Here is a 24,331-nt window from a genome sequence, read left to right as displayed (position 1 = left end):
AGCCCGTGAGTTGGCAGCCACATATAACAATAGCGGCTCTTTCTCAATTGGAGCAGCCAGGACCGGCGGCTCAGCCAGCTGTGCCTTCAGATCTTCAAAAGCAGCGTTCGCAACATCGCTCCAAACAAAAGCATCCATTTTCTTCATCAAGTGATATAGAGGCATAGCCTTTTCCCCTAACCAGCTTATGAACCGGCTCAAAGCAGCCACACGACCCGCCAGCCGTTGAACAATGTTGACGCAGGTTGGTTTGGCTAGGGATGTAATTGCCTTGATTTTCTCTGGGTTAGCTTCAATACCTCGGTTAGACACCAAAAAACCCAAGAGCTTGCCGGCTGGCACTCCAAAAACACACTTGGTCGGGTTAAGCATCATTTTGTAAACCCGGAGATTATCAAAAGTCTCTTTCAGGTCCGTGACCAAGGTTTCCTCTTCCCTGGTTTTCACCACTATATCATCCACATAAGCATGAACATTGCGCCCAATTTGATTGTGAAGACAATTCTGCACACACCGCTAGTAAGTCGCCTGGGCACTCTTAAGCCCAAAAGGCATAGATACATAGCAGAAAGCTCCAAAAGGAGTTATAAAAGCTGTCTTCTCCTGATCCTTGACTGCCGTCTTAATCTGATGATAACCGGAATAAGAATCTAAGAAACTCAACCGTGCGCAACCCGCCATAGCATCAATGATCTGATCAATATGAGGGAGAGCAAAAGGATCAGCCGAACAAGCCTTGTTCAGATCTGTGTAATCCACGCACATACGCCAGGTGCCGTTCTTCTTGAGTACAAGCACCGGGTTAGCAAACCACTCAGGGTGAAAGACCTCCACAATGAACCCGGCTACCAAGAGTCGGGCCACTTCTTCCCCAATGGCCTTGTGCCTTTCTTCATTGAACCGTCGGAGAAACTGTCTGACTGGTTTGAACTTTGGATCGATGTTAAGAGTGTTCTCAGCGAGTTCCCTCGGGACACCCGGCATGTCTGAAGGTTTCCATGCAAAGATGTCCCGGTTCTCACGGATGAACTCGATGAGCGTGCTTTCCTATTTTGGATCCAATTTTGCGCTGATGATGAACTGTTTGGATGAGTCGCCAGGTAAAAAGTCAACCATCTTGGTGTCATTAGCTGATTTAAATTTCAACTCCGGCTCATGCCCTATTGTTGGTTTCTTTAATGACGTCATGTCTGCCGGGTCAACATGATCCTTGTAAAATTTTAACTCCTCTGTTGCACAAACAGATTCAGCATAGGCAACATCACCTTCTTCACATTCCAAGGCTATCTTCCGGCTCCCATGTACTGTAATGGTGCCCTTATGACCCGACATCTTGAGCTGCAAATATACGTAACACGGCCGAGCCATGAACTTGGCATAGGCCGGTCGCCCCAACAGAGCATGATATGGGCTCATGATCTTAACCACCTCAAAGGCTAATTTCTCCGCTCTGGAATCATACTCATCCCCAAAGGCTACTTCCAGCTCAATCTTACCAACTGGGTATGCTGACTTACCAGGTACCACTCCGTGAAAAATAGTGTTGGATTGTTTAAGATTTTTATCCGTCAATCCCATCCGGCGGAATGTCTCATAGTAGAGGATGTTGATGCTGCTGCCCCCATCCATGAGTACCTTAGTAAACTTGTATCCACCAACCTGAGGTGCCACTACCAAAGCCAAATGACCCGGATTATCAACCCGGGCCGGGTGATCCTCTCTGCTCCACACAATAGGCCGCTCTGACCAACGTAGATAACGTGGAATTGCCGGCTCAACCGCATTGACGGCCCTCTTGTGAAGCTTCTGGTCCCTCTTGCATAAACTGGTAGTAAATACATGATACTGTCCACTACTCAACTGTTTCGGGTTGCTCTGATAACCGGATTGCTGCTGCTGATTCCCTTGGCTGGGTTGCTGATTATATCCGCCTTGGTGACCAGGATGACCTTGACCGTGAAAACCTCCTCCACTTGAACCGGCGCCCGGGCCATGAAACCCGCCGCCACCTGAACCACCACCTGGGCCGCGTCCCCCATCAAACATGTTTGAATTTTTAAATGCCTTCATGATCGTGCAGTCCTTCCACAGGTGGGTGGCCTGCTTCTCGCGGGTGCCGTGTTTCGGACAAGGTTCATTCAACAGTTGCTCAAGGGTATGGCCTGACCCGCCCGATCGAGGGGGCTGTCTGCCCTTGCGCCGCTGATTACCACCCTGTGTATTAGTATTAGCAACAAACTCATCATCCTTACATTTATTACCTCCCTGATTCACCGGGTTATGTTGGTGACTCTTGTCGTTGCTGTTCTTCTTTCCCTTCATTGTCTTTTCTTCGTCAGACACCGGGTCCTTGGTGGTATCAAAATCAGCGTACTTGACAAGAGCCGCCATCAACGTTCCCATGTCATTACAGTCACGTTGAAGCCGCCCCAGCTTCTGCTTCAGAGGTTCAAAACGGCAATTTTTCTCCAACATCAAAACTGCTGAATCGGCATCCATCTTATCAGATGAATGTATTATCTCCTTGACCCGGCGCACCCAATGGGTTGTAGATTCACCGTCCTCTTTCTTGCAATTGGTCAGATCCACAATCGACATTGGCTTCTTACACGTGTCCTTAAAGTTCTGGATGAACCGCGCTTTCAACTCTGCCCATGAGCCGATAGAATTGGGTGGCAAGTTTTGATGAAGATGATATTTTTTGTCCCCCAAGTTTTGATGAGCAAATTTATTTTGATGAAAGCATGCCTCCTATCTATGATGATTATTGTGATGACACGTATGCTTTAAAGAATAATGATAACCATGAAACTTGTCATCTTGATCTTAATTTTCAATCACATGATAGTTATTTTGTTGAGTTTGCTCCCACTATTATCCATGAGAAGAATTTTGCTTGTGTGGAGAGTAATAAAATTTCTATGCTTGTAGATCATGAAAAGAATGCTTTAGGTGCTGGTTATATTGTTGAATTAATTCATGATGCTACTAAAAATTATTATGAGGGAGGAATATATGCTTGTAGGAATTTCAATAATACGAAGTTTCCTCTCTATGTGCTTAAAGTTTTGAAGTTATGCTTGTTTTGCCTTCCTATGCTAGTTGATTATTGTTCCCATGAGTTGTTTGCTCACAAAATCCATATGCATAGGAATTGGGTTAGACTTAAATGTGCTAGTCATATTCTTCATGATGCTCTCTTTATGTTACAATTCTTATCCTTCATGTGAGCATCATTGAAATCATCATGCCTAGCTAGGGGCATTAAACGATAGCGCTTGTTGGGAGGCAACCCAATATTATTTTTGTTCCTTGATTTTTGTTCCTGTTTAGTAATAAATAATTCATCTAGCCTCTTCTCAGATGTGGTTTTATGCTTTTAATTAGTGTTTGTGCCAAGTAGAACCTTTGCGAAGACTTGGGGAAAGTCTTGTTGATCTTGCTGTAAAAAACAGAAACTTTAGTGCTCACAAGAATTGCTGCCATTTTTATTTGGAGAGTGATATTTAGTTAATTCTTTTTGAAGATTATTAATAGGTAAATTTCTCAGGTCCAGAAATTTATTTGATAATTTTATGAGTTCAAGAAGTATACGTTTGATTCAGATTACTACAGACTGTTCTGTTCTTGACAGATTCTGTTTTTCATGTGTTGTTTACTTATTTTGATGAATCTATGGCTAGTAAAATAGTTTATAAACCATAGAGAAGTTGGAATACAGTAGGTTTAACACCAATATAAATAAAAAATGAGTTCATTACAGTACCTTGAAGTGGTGATTTATTTTCTTATACTAACGGAGCATACGAGTTTTCTGTTAAGTTTTGTGTTGTGAAGTTTTCAAGTTTTGGGTAAGGATTCGATGGACTATGGAATAAGGAGTGGCAAGAGCCTAAGCTTGGGGATGCCCAAGGCACCCCAAGGTAATATTCAAGGATAGCCAAGAGCCTAAGCTTGGGGATGCCCCGGAAAGCATCCCTCTTTCGTCTTCGTTCATCGGTAACTTTACTTGGAGCTATATTTTTATTCGCCACATGATATATGTTTTTCTTGGAGCGTCAACTTATTTTGTTAGAATTTGCTTGCTGTCATTTAGAATAATTTTTTGCATCTTTTATTTCAATAAAAGTGGCATTGATAGCCTTTACTATGCCTATGTTACAAGTATACATGTTGCTGTTTGAAAACAGAAAGTTTACCGCTGTTGCAATAATTCCCTAGAAAAGTAAAAATGTGATAAAATGTTGAAACCTTTTGAATATTAAGCTATGATAAATTTACTACAGTGGGAATTTCCTTTCATAATTTTTGGAGCTAGGGAAGTATGGATGTTGCTGCATTCTTTACAGACTGTCCTGTTTTGGCAGATTGCTGTTATGTTTGCATTGTTTGCATATGTTTGCTTCTTTAATGATTCTATTTGAGGATAGGACTATTAAATATGCAGAGGAATTTAGTATGAAATGTTGAATAATAATTTTAGTGATTTTCTACAGTAGAGTATGATAAGGTTTTTGCAATGGTTTATACTAACTTATCTCACGAGTCCTTGTTGAGTTTTGTGTGGATGAAGCTTTTGAGATTTAGGGAGACCGTGATATGAGAGGAATTAAGGAGACACAAAAGCTCAAGCTTGGGGATGCCCAAGGCACCCCAAGATAATATTTCAAGAAGTCTCAAGCATCTAAGCTTGGGGATGCCCTGGTTGGCATCCCACCTTTCTTCTTCAACAACTATCGGTTAGTATCGGTTGATCCTAAGTTTTTGCTTCTTCACATGATGTTTGCTATTCTTAGAATGTCATTTTATTTTGCTTTGATTGCTGTTTGAATAAAATACCAAGATATGAAATTCTTAAATGTTAGAGAGTCTTCACATAGTTGCATAATTATTCAACTACTCATTGATCTTCACTTATATCTTTCGGAGTAGTTTGTCGTTTGCTCTAGTGCTTCACTTATATCTTTTAGAGCATGGTGGTAGTTTTATTTTGAAGAAATAGATGAACTCTCATGCTTCACTTATATTATTTTGAGAGTCTTGAATAGCATGGTAATTTGCTTAAAATCCTAATATGCTAGGTATTCAATAATAGTAAAATTCTCTTATGAGTGTGTTGAATACTATGAGAAGTTTGATACTTGATGATTGTTTTCAGATATGAGGATGGTAATATTAGAGTCATGCTAGTTGAGTAGTTGTGAAATTGAGAAATACTTGTGTTGAAGTTTGTGATTCCCGTAGCATGCACGTATGGTGAACCGTTATGTGATGAAGTCGGAGCATGATTTATTTATTGATTGTCTTCCTTATGAGTGGCGGTCGGGGACGAGCGATGGTCTTTTCCTACCAATCTATCCCCCTAGGAGCATGCGCGTAATACTTTGCTTTGATAACTTGTAGATTTTTGCAATAAGTATATGAGTTCTTCATGACTAATGTTGAGTCCATGGATTATACGCACTCTCACCCTTCCACCTTTTCTAGCCTCTCTAGTACCGCGCAACTTTCGTCGGTACCATAAACCCACCATATACCTTCCTCAAAACAGCCACCATACCTACCTATTATGGCATTTCCATAGCCGTTCCGAGATATATTTCCATGCAACTTTACACCATCTAGTTCATCATGACACATTCATCATTGTCATATTGCTTAGCATGATCATGTAGTTGACATTGTATTTGTGGCAAAGCCACCGTTCATAATTCTTTCATACATGTCACTCATGCATCATCGCACATCCCGGTACACCGCCGAAGTCATTCATATAGAGTCATATCTTGTTCTAAGTATCGAATTGTAATTATTGAGTTGTAAGAAAATAAAAGTGTGATGATCATCATTAATAGAGCATTGCCCCAAATAAAAAAAGAGATAAAGGCCAAATAAAAAAAGGAAAGGCCAAATAAAAAAAGGAAAGGCCAAATAAAAAAGAGAAAGGCCAAAAAAAGGGGGACAATGCTACTATCCTTTTTCCACACTTGTGCTTCAAAGTAGCACCATGTTCTTCATATAGAGAGTCTCTTGAGTTATCACTTTCATATACTAGTGGGAATTTGTCATTATAGAACTTGGCTTGTATATTCCAATGATGGGCTTCCTCAAAATGCCCTAGGTCTTCGTGAGCAAGCGAGTTGTATGCACACCCACTAGTTTCTTTTGTTGAGCTTTCATACATTTATAGCTCTAGTGCATCCGTTGCATGGCAATCCCTACTCACTCACATTGATATCTATTGATGGGCATCTCCATAGCCCGTTGATACGCCTAGTCGATGCAAGACTATCTTCTCCCTTTTTGTCTTCTCCACAACCACCATTCTATTCCACCTATAGTGCTATATCCATGGCTCACGCTCATGCATTGCATGAAGATTGAAAAGGTTTGAGAACATCAAAAGTATGAAACAATTGCTTGGCTTGTCATCGGGGTTGTGCATGATTTAAATATTTTGTGTGGTGAAGATAGAGCATAGCCAGACTATATGATTTTGTAGGGATAGCTTTCTTTGGCCATGTTATTTTGAGAAAACATAATTGCTTAGTTAGTATGCTTGAAGTATTATTGTTTTTATGTCAATATTAAACTTTTGTCCTGAATCTTATGGATCTGAATATTCATGCCACAATTAAGAAGAATTACATTGAAATTATGCCAAGTAGCACTCCGCATCAAAAATTCTGTTTTTATCATTTACCTACTCGAGGACGAGTAGGAATTAAGCTTGGGGATGCTTGATACGTCTCCAACGTATCTATAATTTTTGATTGCTCCATGCTATATTATTAACTATTTTGGGCAATATTGGGCTTTATTATCCACTTTTATATTACTTTCGGGACTAACCTATTAACCGGAGGCCCAGCCCAGATTTGCTGTTTTATGCCTATTTCAGTGTTTTGAAGAAAAGAAATATCAGACAGAGTCAAAATGGAACGGAATCAACTAGAGAAGTTATTTTTGGAACGAAAGCCACCCGATGGACTTGGACCCCATGTCAAGGAAGGAAGGAGGAGCTCACGAGGGTAGGGCGCGCCCCCTGCCTCGTGGGGCCCTCGTGGCTCCCCTGACGTGCTTCTTCTGCCTATATAACTCCATATACCCTAAAACTTCCAGAACGGAGAATAGATCGGGAGTTCTGCCGCCAGAAGCCTCCGTAGCCACCAAAAACCAATCTAGACCCATTCCGGCACCCTGCCAGAGGGGGCAATCCTTCTCTGGTGGCCATCTTCATCGTCCTAGTGCTCTCCATGACGAGGAGGGCGTAGTTCTCCCTCGGGGTTGAGGGTATGTACCAGTAGCTATGTGTTTGATCTCTCTCTCTCTTTCTCTCATGTTCTTGAGATGATACGATCTTGATGTATCGCGAGCTTTGCTATTATATTTGGATCCTATGATGTTTCTTCCCCCCTCTTCTCTGTTGTAATGAATTGAGTTTCCCCTTTTAAGTAACCTTATCGGATTGAGTCTTTAAAGATTTGAGAACACTTGATGTATGTCTTGCCATGGATATCTGTGGTGACAATGGAATATCACGTGATTCACTTGATGTATGTTTTGGTGATCAACTTGCGGGTTCCACCCATGAACCTATGCATAGGGGTTGGCACATGTTTTCATCGTGATTCTCTGGTAGAAACTTTTGGGCACTCTTTGAGGTCCTTTGTGTTGGTTGAATAGATGAATCTGAGATTGTGTGATGCATATCGTATAATCATACCCACGGATACTTGAGGTGACATTGGAGTATCTACATGACATTAGGGTTTTGGTTGATTTGTGTCTTAAGGTGTTATTCTAGTACGAACTCTAGGGCTGTTTGTGACACTTATAGGAATAGCCCAACGGATTGATTGGAAAGAATAACTTTGAGGTGGTTTTGTACCCTACCATAATCTCTTCGTTCATTCTCCGCTATTAGTGACTTTGGAGTGACTCTTTGTTGCAAGCTGAGGGATAGTTTTATGACCCAATTATGTTAGTATTGTTGAGGGAACTTACACTAGCGAAAGTATGAACCCTAGGCCTTGTTTCCACACATTGCAATACCGTTTACGCTCACTTTTATCACTTGCTACCTTGCTGTTTTTAGTATTTTAGATTACAAAAACTATTATCTACTATCCATATACCACTTGTATCACCATCTCTTCGCCGAACTAGTGCACCTATACAATTTACCATTGTATTGGGTGTGTTGGGGACACAAGAGACTCTTTGTTATTTGGTTGCAGGGTTGCTTGAGAGAGACCATCTTCATCATATGCCTCCTACGGATTGATAAACCTTAGGTCATCCACTTGAGGAAAATTTGCTACTGTCCTACAAACCTCTACACTTGGAGGCCCAACAACGTCTACAAGAAGAAGGTTGTGTAGTAGACATCAAGCCGTCGTTCAAAATTGATGTATGAATATGGTGGAGACCCGGACGACTTTCTCCATCATACCCCGGTTCAACTAACCAAGGAGGACATTGTCTCAATGTCAAACCTTCTGGTGAATGCGAAGTATGAAGATTGCAGTGTTGTTGGGTTAAATCCCTTCTGTAAACTTAACCCGGTACCAGAAGTAAGGATATTCTGATCTTTTTTCCTTTGTATTTTGTCCAGCCGTATTGTTTATCACTGATCCTTCCTCTTGTCTTTGTAGGCCAATTCTGACTTTTGGAAAGTGAAATATGACCACGAAGCTGCCAAGAAGGCGAAACTCGCCGCCATGAATGCCAAGAAATTGACCCAGAGATCGAAGAAGAAAAAGAAGACCACCGCTGAAGATTTAATGAAACTTGATGACACGTCTGACTCGGAGGTAGCCCTTGACTCCCTTGGCCATTTTTTTAACAATCTTATTGACACTGATCCTTACCAGGATGACACTAGGGCCAGTCAGGCCGGGGAAGCAGAGGTAACTATCATTTCCTCCGACTCAGAGCCCTTACCAAGATACAAAGTTCGACGAGTGATCTGTAAAGTAAGGTTTTCTAACCCCTTAGCTCACTTGGATCCCAACTTTCATTTGAAAAAATAGCAAAGGTTTTCTAACCCCTTAGCTCACTTGGATCCCAACTTTCATTTGAAAAAATAGCAACATGAAAGCCGCCGTGAAGTTGTGATTGAAGATGAACTGATTATCGTCCTTCAAGAGACCCCTCGGAAACACCCGAACGAGGTTTACTTATTACTGTCTTTAACTTGTTTTAATGAATCCTGCTCCTTGTATTTCTTTTAACTCTTTTCTTTTATCCTTTCAGGAGGTGTCTCGTTCTTCAGGCGACTCATCAAAAACACAATTTCCTGCTTTCAAGACTGCTCCTGGGTAATCAGAAATCCTCCTTTCTTCCGGGTTGCTCAATTGTATCTTTATGCTGACAATCCTGCAATATTTTTCCTTAGTGGTCAGGCTAAATCCAAGAAGACGAAGGCGGCTAAACCGACGGAAAACCCGCCAGTGCTAGCATTTGAACCGGCTAGGCCTCCTTCTCCATTGGCTAACGCTCCAGAACACCCGCCTATTGACAATGAGGCAAACCCTCCTGAGCTGACTTTTGACGAAGCCATTATGAAACCTTCTATAACTGGACCGTCAAGCTCAACCAACCCACCGTCTCCACCTGCTCAAGATTTTCAAATTACTGGGAGCCGCTTTGTTGATCCGGGGAACCCAACGGTGTTGGCTCGGGGCACAGCAAATCAAGAAGCATTGGAGAGGAAGATGGTTCGCTTTGATGTTGCCAACTATGACCGTCTCAATGCCAGTGATATCTTATCCGGCTATCTCAGTCATGTACACTCCAGTCGTGAGTCTGAGATCGAGATGGTCAAGCAGCTTTAGTTGAAGTATGAGGTACATTGTTTCCGGTTTACCAGTATTCCTTCCGCCCCCAAGTCTTCAGATTATAAGAGGAACAGAATAACCTGTAGACTTAAAATATAGGCTGAGACTTTTACCTCTGAATCTTTGCCTGATATTGATAGAACAAAACTTCACCCATAGTCCCCAAGGACGGGTTTATTTTGATCATTAATGAATTGGTACTTTAGAATTTAAAACCGTCTTCAAAGTACTTAACACTCCAGTTTAACCTTGATAAACTTGCTGAACTGCGTACATTAGCCCCCAAGTGCCAAGTGATGTTACTTTGTAAGGGACTTGAGACTTTAAATATGTTTGTAGAGTCGTAGAAATTTGATTTTGCATACATTAGCCCCCAAGTGTCAAGTGGTTTATTCATAAAGTACTTGAGACTTGAATCTTGAAATTGGATATTTGAATTTGAAACCAAGTCTTGACTTATCTGAACGTTTCACAGAATGCCTTGTCTGAATTGAACTCTCAATTAACTGACGCAAAGACCCGGCTAGCGAGTCAGGAGTCAGAAATCAAATCTTCCACCTGCAAACTGCAAATAAGCCTTTCTACAACGGAAAATTTGAAGACCAGCTTTGCTGCCAAGGAGAAGACTTGGGAAAATGAGAAAACAGTTCTTACCCGATGAGCTGAGACAGCCGAAACAGCTCTGAAAGAAATTTCAACAGAGCTGAACGGTTTAAAGGGCCGGGTGTCTCAGATGGTCGCTGCTATCTTTGGTAAGCTGCCTGATTTAACCTTTTGTATATTTTTTGCCAAACAGAAGTATAATCTGCCAACTGACTCTGTTAAAAATATATGCAGGTTCACGAAGTAAGAATCTGAGCCAAGACCCGTTGATTAATCTGAAGGCAGTATACACTTTAGTTGAACAATTATATATCAGCGCACAACGGGCTCTGGCTGCCATCTCTCCTGCTAATCAAGGACCTAACCGGCTGAGTGACGTCCTGAAGAAGCTGTCCATCCTTCATGCCAGGTTCCAAGAAGTAAAACGCTCCTGCGCGCGAGCCGGAGCTTTGACTGCCCTAAGCCGCTCCAAGGCTTGGGTGCCAGACCTAGACCTGGCGGACGTGGCAAGGGGCTATCCTACCGTGAAGGAGGACAGGTCTCCTTTTGATTAAGATAACTTTATAGCCTGCGTCCGCGAAGTCCGGCCTCAGGCGACTAGTCCTGGAGATGACACCAATGTGGACAAGTACCAGCCGTGTTTTGATAGTGAGAATAAGAAGATGGCCCCTCCCTCATATAAAGTAACAGACTTGATCCCACCAGTGAGAGAAGATACATTTGCCCCGGAGGTTGACCCGGTCGGCCTGATTGACGACGAAGCCGAATTTGTCGCCATGAACGACTTTGACTGGTCAAAACCCAACTTCCAGCAGACTCAAGATGGTGAACCGGCGAGGGAGGGACAATGATCATCTTCATGGGCTTATAAAGCCTTGTAATAGCTTAGCTGTTAAAACACCGCATGTTTGCTTGTGCCATCGCGCATAAAATACTTATATGTGAATCTGTGTTTCCAGCTGCCAATGTTTAATGCTTGCGTATGCATCGCTTAATTCTTATCTCTGCAATGTTTGAACTATGTTCCTGTAAATACAAAGAAAAGACTGGCATGGTGGTTTAGAACCAAACGGGTTTAAACACCTAATGTAGAGCCAATACAATTACCTCGATAAAAACAGAGACACATATAAATTCGATCTTTTTAGTTAACGCAGCAGGTAAGCGTGTATAAGTAATGACCATACCTGATCCCTTTTGATCCTTAGATCGCTGGTTTACGTAAGCCGGGTGACTGAATTTGATAACTCAATATTTATGAAAAGCTAATGCTTCTTGAATACTTAATGATCATTATACCATATTAGCTCATGCCTTTTGATCCTTGAACCGCTGGATTGAATGACCCGGGCGGCTGTGTTGTCCAATAATTGAGCCGGTGAAGAAAACCAGGCTAATTCATTTGTAATATTGAAACAACAACAAACTAAAAAGCAAGCAATAAATAACAAGCATAATTTTAATCTTATATTCAAAAGGTTGGGGGTTTCTGATTCGAATACGACCAATAAACCAGACCAAAGGGGTTAAGCTAAGGTTCGAATACAACCGTATAGCCCCCAGTGGCTTTGGCGTTGCGCCGATCAAGAGGGTACCGACAACTATGTTCTCTTTGGTTCAAATATGACCTATGTTTGAACAGGAAGCCCCCTAATGACCTTGCGAGGTTTTTAACGACCCTGATTCGAATATGATCCAAGTCGGACTCAAGAGGGGTTAAGCTATGATTCGGATACGATCAAGAAGCCCCCAAGTGAGTTTGGCCTTGAGCCGATCAAGAGGGTTACGACAGCTATGTTCTCTTTGGTTCGAATACGGCCTATGTTTGAACAGGAAGCCCCCAAGTGACCATGATACTACAACTTAGATTCGGATACGATCATTAGACAGACAAAAAGGGTAAACTTGATTCAAATATGATCAGCTCCTTAATAGTCATTTGAAAAATAAGATTTAACAAAGATGCATAATCTTTGAAAAGAAAAGAGACCGATGGTCTTACTCTATTGCTTAACATGGTATATACAATGTTAAAATATGTACATGATGAGAGCCTGGTAGCTCAGGTGTAGTATGGCCAAAGTTGAGCAATGTTCCACGGCCGGCGGGTCTCCTTCTCTGACTTATGTGAGTCTGCATGCTCTCGAACATCAATGAGGTAATATGACCTATTATTTAAATTCTTGCTGACCACAAAGGGTCCTTCCCAAGGTGGGGATAACTTGTGTGCATCTGAGAGATCCTGGATGAGCCGGAGCAACAAGTCGCCTTCCTGAAAAGTCCTGGACTTAACCCGGTGGCTGTGGTATCGGCGCAGGTCTTGTTGATAAATTGCCGACCGGGCTGCTGCTAAGTCTCTTTCTTCATCCAACAAATCAAGTGCATCCTGTCTGGCTTGTTCATTATTAGCTTCAACATAAGCAGCCACACGGGGCGAGTCATGACAGATGTCACTAGGCAATACTGCTTCTGCTCCATAAACCATGAGGAAAGGTGTGTAACCCGTAGACCTATTGGGCGTAGTATTGATACTCCATAATACCGAGGGTAATTCCTCTACCCAACAATCCGGCGTTCGTTGTAAAGGAACCATAAGCCAGGGTTTGAGCCCTTTCAAAATTTCTTGATTGGCTCTCTTAGCTTGACCATTGGATTGAGGGTGAGCTACAGAAGAAACATCAAGCCGGATGTGTTCTCGTTGGCAAAATTCCTCCATAGCTCCTTGGGACAGATTAGTGCCATTGTCAGTGATAATACTGTGTGGAAACCTAAAACGGAAAATTACTTTTTTCAAGAACTGAACCGCCGTGGCTGCGTCACATTTACTCACAGGCTCCGCCTCAACCCACTTGGTGAATTTATCAACTGCCACCAGGAGATGTGTCTTTTTATCCTTAGACCTTTTGAAAGGTCCCACCATGTCAAGCCCCCAGACCACAAACGGCCAAGTGATTGGAATCATCCGGAGCTCTTGAGCCGGCACATGCGCTGTCGTGCAAATTTTTGACATCCATCACATCTGCTGACCAGATCTTCTGCATCAGCGTGACCCGTCAACCAGTAAAAACCGTGACGAAACGCCTTGGCCACTAAAGATTTTGACCCGGCGTGATGACCGCAATCGCCTTCGTGGATCTCACGAAGGATTTCTTGACCTTCTTCGGGGGAAACACACCGTTGAAACACTCCGGAAACACTGCGATGATATAACTCTCCATCCGAAATCGTCATGGCTTAGATCGCCGGGTTATCTGTCGAGCCAGGGTCTCATCCGCTAGCAACTCTCCCCGGGTCATGTAAGCCAAGAATGGCACCGTCCAATCTGGGATGACATGAAGAGCCGCTACCAACCGCGCCTCCGGGTCAAGAACAACTAAATCTTCTTCGGTGGGAAACTTGACAGAGGGGTTATGCAAAACATCTAAAAAGGTATTAGGTGGCACCGACTTATGCTGAGACCCCAGCCGGCTTAAAGCATCAGTTGCTTCGTTCTTTCGACGGTTAATGTGTTCCACCTGATAACCTTTAAAATATCCTGCAACCGCATCAACCTCTCGGCGATAAGCCGCCATGAGAGGGTCCTTGGAATCCCACTTACCAGATACCTGTTGAGCCACTAGATCTGAGTCACCAAGACATCTGACCCGGCTCAAGCTCATCTCTTTTGCCACTCGAAGACCCTGGAGCAAGGCTTCATACTCTGCTGCGTTGTTAGTGCAAGGAAACATCAACCGTAAACATAACAAAACTTGTCACCTCGTGGGGAAGTTAGCACGACTCCAGCCCCTGAGCCTTCCAATTGCCTGGATCCATCAAAATGAATAGTCCAATACGTGTTGTCTGGCTTCTCTTCTGGCATCTGCATCTCTATCCAGTCATTGATGAAGTCAACCAGGGCTTGAGACTTAATTGCAGTACGTGGGACATACTTCAACCCATGAGACCCAAGCTCAATTGCCCACTTGGCGACTCGCCCCATGGCTTCTCTGTTTTGAATAATGTCTCCCAAAGGAGCAGAGCTAACCACAGTGATTGGATGTCCCTGAAAGTAATGCTTAAGCTTCCGGCTCGCCATGAACAACCCATAAACAAGCTTCTACCAATGTGGATATTGTTGCTTAGACTCAATTAGCACTTCACTGACATAATAAACCGGACATTGAACTAGATGCTCTTTGCCAGCCTCCTTGTGCTCTACCACAATAGCCACACTAACAACCCGTGAGTTGGCAGCCACATATAATAATAGCGGCTCTTTCTCAATTGGAGCAGCCAGGACCGGCGGCTCAGCCAGCTGTGCCTTCAGATCCTCAAAAGCAACGTTCGCAGCATCGCTCCAAACAAAAACATTCGTTTTCTTCATCAACTGATACAGAGGCATATCATTTTCCCCTAACCGGCTTATGAACCGGCTCAAAGCAGCCACACGACCCGCCAGCCGTTGAACAACATTGACGCAGGTTGGCTTGGCTAGGGATGTAATTGCCTTGATTTTCTCCGGGTTAGCTTCAATACCTCGGTTAGACACCAAAAAACCCAGGAGCTTGCCTGCTGGCACTCCAAAAACACACTTGGCCGAGTTAAGCATCATTTTGTAAACTCAGAGATTATCAAAAGTCTCTTTCAGGTCTGTGACCAAGGTTTCCTCTTCCCTGGATTTCACCACTATATCATCCACATAAGCATGAACATTGCGCCCAATTTGATTGTGAAGACAATTCTGTACACACCGCTGGTAAGTCGCCTGGGCACTCTCAAGCCCAAAAGGCATAGACACATAGCAGAAAGCTCTAAAAGGAGTTATAAAAGTTATCTTCTCTTGATCCTTGACTGCCATCTTAATCTGATGATAACCGGAATAAGCATCCAAGAAACTCAACCGTGCACAACCCGCCGTAACATCAATGATCTGATTAATATGGGGGAGATCAAAAGGATCAGCCGGACAAGCCTTGTTCAGATCTGCGTAATCCACACACATACGCTAGGTGCCATTCTTTTTTAGTACAAGCACCGGGTTAGCTAACCATTCGGGGTGAAAGACCTCCACAATGAACCCGGCTGCCAAGAGCCGGGCCACTTCTTCCCCAATGACCTTACGCCTTTCTTCATTGAACCGTCGGAGAAACTGTCTGACTGGTTTGAACTTTGGATCGATGTTAAGAGTGTGCTCAGCGAGTTCCCTCGGGACACCCGGCATGTCTGAAGGTTTCCATGCAAAGATGTCCCGGTTCTCACGAATGAACTCGATGAGCGTGATTTCCTATTTTGGATCCAAGTTTGCGCTGATGATGAACTGTTTGGATGAGTCGCCAGGTACAAAGTCAACCATCTTGGTGTCATTAGCTGATTTAAATTTCAACTCCGGCTCATGCTCTCTTATTGGTTTCTTTAATGACGTCATGTCTGCCGGGTCAACATGATCCTTGTAAAATTTTAAATCCTCTGTTGCACAAACAGATTCAGCATAGGCAGCATCACCTTCTTTACATTCCAAGGCTATCTTCCGTCTCCCATGTACTATAATGGTGCCTTTATGACCCGGCATATTGAGCTGCAAATATACATAACACGGCCGAGCCATGAACTTGGCATAAGCCGGCCGCCCAAATAGAGCATGATATGGGCTCTTGATCTTAACCACCTCAAAGGTTAATTTTTCCACTCTGGAATCATACTCATCCCCAAAGGTACTTCCAGCTCAATCTTACCAACTGGGTATGCCGACTTACCAGGTACCACACTGTGAAAAACAGTGTTGGATTGTTTAAGATTCTTATCCGTCAATCCCATCCGGTGGAACGTCTCATAGTAGAGGATGTTGATGCTGCTGCCTCCATCCATGAGTACCTTAGTAAACTTGTATCCACCAACCTGAGGTGCCACCACGAAAGCCAAGTGACCCGGATTATCAACCCGGGGTGGGTGATCCTCTCTGGTACACACAATAGGCTGCTCCGACCAACGTAGATACCGTGGAATTGCCGGCTCAACGGCATTGACAACCCTCTTGTGAACTTTCTGGTCCCTCTTACATGAACTGGTAGTAAAGACATGATACTGTCCGCTACTCAACTGCTTCGGGTTGCTCTAATAACCGGATTGCTTCTGCTGATTGCCTTGGTCGTGTTGCTGATTATATCCTCCTTGGTGACCATGATAACCCTGACCGTGAAAACCTCCTCCGCCTGAATCGGCGCTCGGGCCCTGAAAGCGGCCTCCTCCTGAATCGCCACCTGGGCCATGACCCCCATCAAATGCATTTGAATTCTTAAATGATTTCATGATCGTGCAATCCTTCCACAAGTGGGTGGCTGGTTTCTCCCGGGTGCCGTGTTTTGGACAAGGTTCATTCAACAACTGCTCAAGGGTGGGGCCTGACCCGACCAATCGAGGGGGTTGTCTGCCCTTGCGCCGCTGATTACCACCCTGCACATTAGTATTAGCAACAAACTCATCAACTTTACGTTTATTACCTCCCTGATTCGCCGGATTATGCTGGTGACCCTTGTCGTTGCCGTTCTTCTTTCCCTTCGTTGCCTTTTCTTCGTCAGACACCGGGTCCTTGGTGGTATCAGAATCAGCATACTTGACAAGAGCCGCCATCACATTCCCATGTCATTACAGTCATGCTTAAGCTGCCCCAACTTCTGCTTCAGAGGTTCAAAATGTCAATTCTTCTCCAACATCAAAACTGCTGAGTCGGCATCCATCTTATCAGATGAATGTATTATCTCCTTGACCCGGTGCACCCAATGGGTTGTAGATTCACCATCCTCTTGCTTGCAATTGGTCAGGTCCACAATTGACATTGGCTGCTTACACATGTCTTTAAAGTTCTGGATGAACCGCGCTTTCAACTCTGCCCATGAACCGATAGAATTGGGTGGCAATCCCTTCAACCAAGTCCGAGTTGTTCCATCCAACATCATGGTAAAATACTTGGCCATTGCAGCGTTGCTAACCTCCAATAGTTCCATAGCCATCTCATAACTCTCAATCCAAGCCCCCGGCTGTAGGTCAGCCGTGTAATTAGGCACCTTACGAGGCCCCTTGAAATCCTTGGGCAACCGCTCATTGCATATGGCTGGTACCAGGCAAGGCATGCCTCTGGTTCTTGTGGCCACTCCTGCCTCAACCGAGGTTGCTGGATAAGCCAGAAAGGTTTGGTGAGCCGCCTGCTCTGCCGCTATCTGAGCCGCTCGTTCCGCCTCTTGACGAATCATCTCTTGATCCGCCAAGTTAAGGGCTCCAGCCCGCACCGGCTCATGCCTATATGGCCGGTTGTGGCGTTGAGCATTACTTGACATCTCTACGGACCCCATGTGCCTACTGTAACTCGGGCTCCGGCTTGGGCGAGGAGTTGAATGAATCATGTCTCGACTGTAGGAGTATGCATCCTGCTGGGCCAGAGCTATCTGAAGTAGTTCCCTTCCCTCCGGGTTTCAATTTCTTCTGGTGAGTCGCCTTCCATTGGGAGAGCCGCCAAATGAGCCGACGCTGCTATGAGATTTTCCATAGGGTTGGATAAGTGACCCGGAGGTGCTGATGCATAACGAGGAGGAGTTGTATTTATGCGAGGTGGCTCCATGGCGTGTGGCTGAACTAGTCACCGGGTGTCGTGACCCGGTTTGCCTCCGGCGGGTTGCTCCCCCCAGCCCCGGGTGTATGGAACAGGTTCCTCGGATCCAGTGTTAGAGGCAGACACGATTGAGTTTTCTGATGCCTCCTCCTCATGACCTCGTTTGATGCATTAAGATCCACCGAGTGCCGGAAAGTTTCTGCTTGAAGTTGCTGAGCACGAGCATCCAGAGATGCTCGTTCTGCTACCGTCCGGGTTTCCTCCATAGCTAGATTTTCCTTAGCTTGCACCATCTCCTCCCACACGCGTACCACTTCTGCGTCGTGCTGGGCTTTATCCGCCGGTTCTACCATAGCGGTTAATAGAGTCATCAGCCTATCCATGAGGTCCATTAGAATCTGAGCCGGGCGGCGCGCGGGGTCTCCAGACTCGGCTGCTGCCGACCCGGTAGCTGCTACCGCTGCGGTGGAATCCTGCCCGGGCTGCATCCCCGCCATGAAGACTCTGGCCCAGTTCGGCGGCTCAAGGGGGTCCGAAATACTGCTGCCATCAGAACTGCCCCCGAGCATGCCGTCTTGAAGCTGGTACAACGAGTCCGTCTTACCTGTTGATGAAGCAGTATCAGAGAAGATGGTTGTCTCCCCGCCTTCCACCGATCCTTCGGAGTATTCATCATCGTGGATGCAACCTATGAAGGCGTGTTTCACGACAGATTGAACACGGGTGGTCCTGGCGCGCTGAGCCGTTTCGATGAGGTTGGTGTGGACGTCCGGCTCAGGGCCCGATGATAACCCACAAGTATAGGGGATCGCAACCGTTTTCGATAAGTAAGAGTGTCGAACCCAACGAGGAGCTAAAGGTAGAACAAATATTCCCTCAAGTTCTATCGACCATCGATACAACTCTATGCACGCTTGACGTTCACTTTACCTAGAACAAGTATGAAACTAGAAGTACTTTGTATGTGTTGTTGGATAGGTTTGCAAGATAATAAAGAGTACGTAAATAAAAAGTAGGGGATGTTTAGATAAAGAAACAATAAAGTAAATATAGAGAGTGTGTAAAAGTGGTGGTAGGAGTTGCGAAATTGCCCCTAAGCAATTGACTACTTTAGTAGACCGATAGCAAGTATTATGTGGGAGAGGCCACTGCTAGCATGTCATCCCTGACTTGGAATTCTATGCACTTATGATTGGAACTATTAGCAAGCATCCGCAACTACTAATGTTCATTAAGGTAAAACCCAACCATAGCATTAAGATATATTGGTCCCCCTTCAATCCCGTATGCATCAATTTCTATGCTAGATTGAAGCTTCTGTCACTCTTGCCCTCCAATACATAGTCCTATCAACATACAACTAACCCTAGGGTGTGATCTACAGGCGCAATCATATGATGGGCACCAAAGGATAGCAACATAACCACAAGCAAATTAAATCAATCATAGCAATTCATCAACCACCGATAGGACAATGAAAATCTACTCAAACATCATAGGATGGCAACACATCATTGGATAATAATATGAAGCATAAAGCACCATGTTCAAGTAGAGGGTACAGTGGGTTGCGGGAGAGTGGACCGCTGTAGATAGAGGGGGGAAGGTGATGGAGATGTTGGTGAAGATGGCGGAGGTGTTGGTGTAGATCGCGGTGATGATGATGGCCCCTGGTGGTACTCCGGTGCCACCGGAAGCGAGGGGGAGAGAGCCCCCCTCCTTCTTCTTCTTCCTTGACCTTCTCCCTAGATGGGAGAAGGGTTTCCCCTCTGGTCCATGGCCTCCATGGCACGGGAGGGGTGAGAGCCCCTCCGAGATTGGATCTGTCTCTCTATCTCTCTATGTTTCTGCGTTCTCAGATTCTTCCCTTTCACCGTTTCTTATATTCCCGGAGATCTGTAACTCCGATTGGGCTGAAATTTTAACACGATCTCTATCCGGAAATTAGCTTTCTTGCGGCGAAAGAAGGGCTCCAACCGCCTTACGGGGTGGCCACGAGGGTCAGGGGCGCGCCTGACACCCTGGGGCGCGCCCCCTACCTCGTGCCCCCCTCGGGCACCGTCTCGCGATGATTCCACTTCCAAAAATTCATAAATATTCCAAAATAAATCTCCATCAGTTTTTATTCCGTTTGGACTCCATTTGGTATGGGTTTTCTGTGAAACAAAAAACATGCAACAAACAGAAACTGTCACTGGGCACTGGATCAATATGTTAGTCCCAAAAAAAGTATAAAAAGTTGCCCAAAAGTATATGAAAGTTGAATAATATTGGCATGGAACAATCAAAAATTATAGATACGACGGAGACGTATCACCCGACTCGCCGATCCGGCCGATGAAGACGTGAATGCCACCGAAGGGGACCCGGTACCCGTACTTGATTGAGCCGGCCTCGGGGCCCCAGCCTTCGTCGTCGATGTAGAGCTTGCCGCGACGACTCTTGGTCATCCGGCCCATAGCGTATCCCTTGAGCCGTTCGAAGTTGCCCTTCAAGAACTCAAATCCACCGTGCGCAGGCCCCACGGTGGGCGCCAACTGTCATGGACTTGACACGGCAGATGTCCTAGAGCAAGGACTTAGTCGTAGGGCCATCACACTAGGAAGCTTAAAGGGGTTAATCGGGACAAGGGGCACACGAAAGAGTTTTTATACTAGTTCGGCCCCTTACGATGAAGGTAAAAGCCTACGTCTAGTTGGGATTGGTATTGCTGAAGCTTCGATCTCCAAGAGGCTCAGCTCGCCGGCTTGGTTATCGATTTGGTTGTTTTCTTGCCTAAGCCACCACCGGGTCGTCCCCTTATATACATGGGTTGACGCCTGGCGGCCTACAGAGTCCCGGCCGGCTCATAATCGTGTCCGGCTCGGTGACTTCCTTTACATGCCTTTCTTTACAAGTCTTTCCTTACATACGGCGGTTTACAATATCGGGCCTTAAGCCGGCCCCAGGCCTTTGGGCCTTCTATATGTTCAATAAACTATCATCTTGAATGTATATTGGGCTTCTTATGTAACCCGCCATTAGGGTTGACCCAGCCCCTCCTGGGCGGGTCATACTGGTAGTAATATCCCCAACAATACCGCTCAAAATATTATTCACCTCTATTTCAAAACCGAGCTCTGGCACCTCTATGATGACCCACAAGTATAGGGGATCTATCTTAGTCCTTTCGATAAGTAAGAGTGTCGAACCCAACGAGGAGCAGAAGGAAATGATAAGCGATTTTCAGCAAGGTATTCTCTGCAAGTACTGAAATAAGTGGTAACAGATAGTTTTGTGATAAGATAAATTGTAACGAGCAACAAGTAAAAAAAGTAAATAAAGTGCAGCAAGGTGGCCCCATCCTCTTTGTAGCAAAGGACAAGCCGGAACAAACTCTTATAATAGGAAAAGCGCTCCCGAGGACACATGGGAATATCGTCAAGCTAGTTTTCATCACATTCATATGATTCGCGTTCGATACTTTGATAATTTGATATGTGGGTGGACCGGTGCTTGGGTGCTGTTCTTACTTGAACAAGCATCCCACTTATGATTAACCTCTATTGCAAGTATCCGCAACTACAACAAAAGTATTAAGGTAAACCTAACAATAGCATGAAACATGTGGATCCAAATCAGCCCCTTACGAAGCAACGCATAAACTAGGGTTTAAGCTTCTGTCACTCTAGCAACCCATCATCTACTTATTTCTTCCCAATGCCTTCCTCTAGGCCCAAATAATGGTGAAGTGTTATGTAGTCGACGTTCACATAACACCACTAGAGGCTAGACAACATACATCTTATCAAAATATCAAACGAATACCACATTCACATGACTACTCATAGCAAGACTTCTCCCTTGTCCTTAGGAACAAACGTAATTACTCACAAAGCATATTCATATTCATAATCAGAGGGATAATAATATGCATATAGGATCTGAACATATGATCTTCCACCAAATAAACCAACTAGCATCAACTACAAGGAGTAATCAACACTACTAGCAACCTACTAGCACCAATCCCAGACTTTGAGACAAGAATTGGATACACGAGATGAACTAGGGTTTGGAGATGAGATGGTGCTGGTGAAGATGTTGATGGAGATTGCCCTCTCCCAATGAGTGGAGCGTTGGTGATGATGATGGTGATGATTTCCCCCTCCGGGAGGGAAGTATCCCCGGCAGAACAGCTCTGCCGGAGCTCTAGATTGGATCCGCCAAGGTTCCGCCTCGTGGCGGCGGAGTCTCGTCCCGAAAAGTTCCTTCTTATTTTTTTCTCATCAAAAGACTTCATATAGGAGAAGATGGACATCGGAGAGCCACCAGGGGGCCCACCAGGATGTGGGCCCCCTGTCCTTCATTTTTGGCGAGGATTTTTCTTTATTTATTTTAAGATGTTCCGTGGAGTTTCAGGACTTTTGGAGTTGCACAGAATAGGTCTCTAATATTTGCTCCTTTTCCAGCCCAGCATTCCAGCTGCCGGCATTCTCCCTCCTTATGTAAACCTTGTAAAATAAAAGAGAATAGCCATAAGTATTGTGACATAAAGTGAAATAACAGTCCATAATGCAATAAATATCGATATAAAAGCATGATGCAAAATGGACGTATCAACTCCCCCAAGCTTAGACCTCGCTTGTCCTCAAGCGAAAAGCCAATAACAATAAATATGTCCTCATGTTTAGAGGTAGAGGCGTCGATAAAAATAAAATACGGACATGAAGGCATCATGATTATTCTCATAACAGCAACATATATAGATTTTGTTATATGATTACTTATGTTCAAGTGATGATCTATTCACAATGCAAAAGTATAAATCATAAACCTTATTGGGCTCCGACAAACTATAATATCAGTCGTTGAAGCAATTGCAATTTATCATAACATCGGAAAGAGTCTATGTCGGAGCTAAAAAGTAAGTCCACATACTCAACTATCATTTAGTCCTTCATAATTGCTAACACTCAAGCAATACTTGTGGTTACGGAGTTTTAATCGGACACAGAGAAAGATAGGGGCTTGTAGTTTTGCCCCACAACCTTTTACCTCAAGGGTAATGTCAACAATAATAATTCATGCCCCCCTACATCCAATTAGATATATATATCATGTTCTTTCCAACATGCTGAGCTTGCCAAAGGATAAAATGAAAAAGAAAAGGTGAAGATCACCATGACTCTTGCATAAGGTAGAAGATAATAATAGAAGATAGGCCCTTCGCAGAGGGAAGCAGAGGTTGCCATGCGCTTTTATGGTTGGATGCATAAAATCTCAATGCAAAAGAACGTCACTTTATACTGCCCCTTGTGATATGAACCTTTATTATGCAGTCCGTCGCTTTTATTACTTCCACATCACAAGATCGTATAAAGCTTATTTCTCCCACACCAATCAATCATACATATTTAGAGCAATTTTTATTGCTTTGCACCGATGACAACTTAGTTGAAGGATCTTACTCAATCCATAGGTAGATATGGTGGACTCTCATGGCGAAACTGGTTTAAGGGTATTTGGAAGCACAAGTAGTATTTCTACTTGGTGCTGAGAATTTGGCTAGCATGAGGGGGAAAGGCAAGCTCAACAAGTTAGAGGATCCATGACAACATACTTTATCTCAGATATAAGAGAGACATAACTCATTACGTTGTCTTCCTTGTCCAACATCAACTCTTTAGCATGTCATATTTTAATGAGTGCTCCCAATCATAAAAGATGTCAATGATAATATATCTATATGTGAAAACCTCTCTTTCCTTATTACTTCCTATTAATTGCAACAATGACCAAAGCTATGTCTGCCAACTCCTAATAACTTTTAATCATCATACTCCTTCTATGTGAAGTCATTACTCTCAATAAGATCAATATGAACTCTTTGTTTCTTTTTATTCTTTTTCTCTTTTCTTTTATTCACCCAAGATCATGGCAAAATAATCAAGCCCTTGACTCAACACTAATCTTTATTATATATAGCTCACGGAGTCGATTACAAAGAGAGATCATAAAGCAAAACTCAAAACTAGATCATGCCATAAACTTTATTCTACTAGATCAAGATACTACTGTTAGGATCGAACTAAGAAAAATGGTAAAGGTAGGAGTTGTGATGGTTATACGATACCGGGGCACCTCCCCCAAGCTTGGCAGTTGCCAAGGGGAGTGCCCATACCCATGTGATTATATCTCCTTCGTCGGTGAAGAAGAAGGTGGAGGTGACGGATAATCGCACATCGAGCATAAGAGGTCCTCCAACTTGCGAATAATGCCCTTGGAGTGCGACAATATGCTCCTTCAACAAAATATTTTCTTG

Source organism: Triticum dicoccoides, chromosome 5A, assembly GCF_002162155.2.
Source record: "Triticum dicoccoides isolate Atlit2015 ecotype Zavitan chromosome 5A, WEW_v2.0, whole genome shotgun sequence".
Classification (NCBI taxonomy): domain Eukaryota; kingdom Viridiplantae; phylum Streptophyta; class Magnoliopsida; order Poales; family Poaceae; genus Triticum; species Triticum dicoccoides.
Note: the sequence above shows the minus strand (reverse complement) of the source record.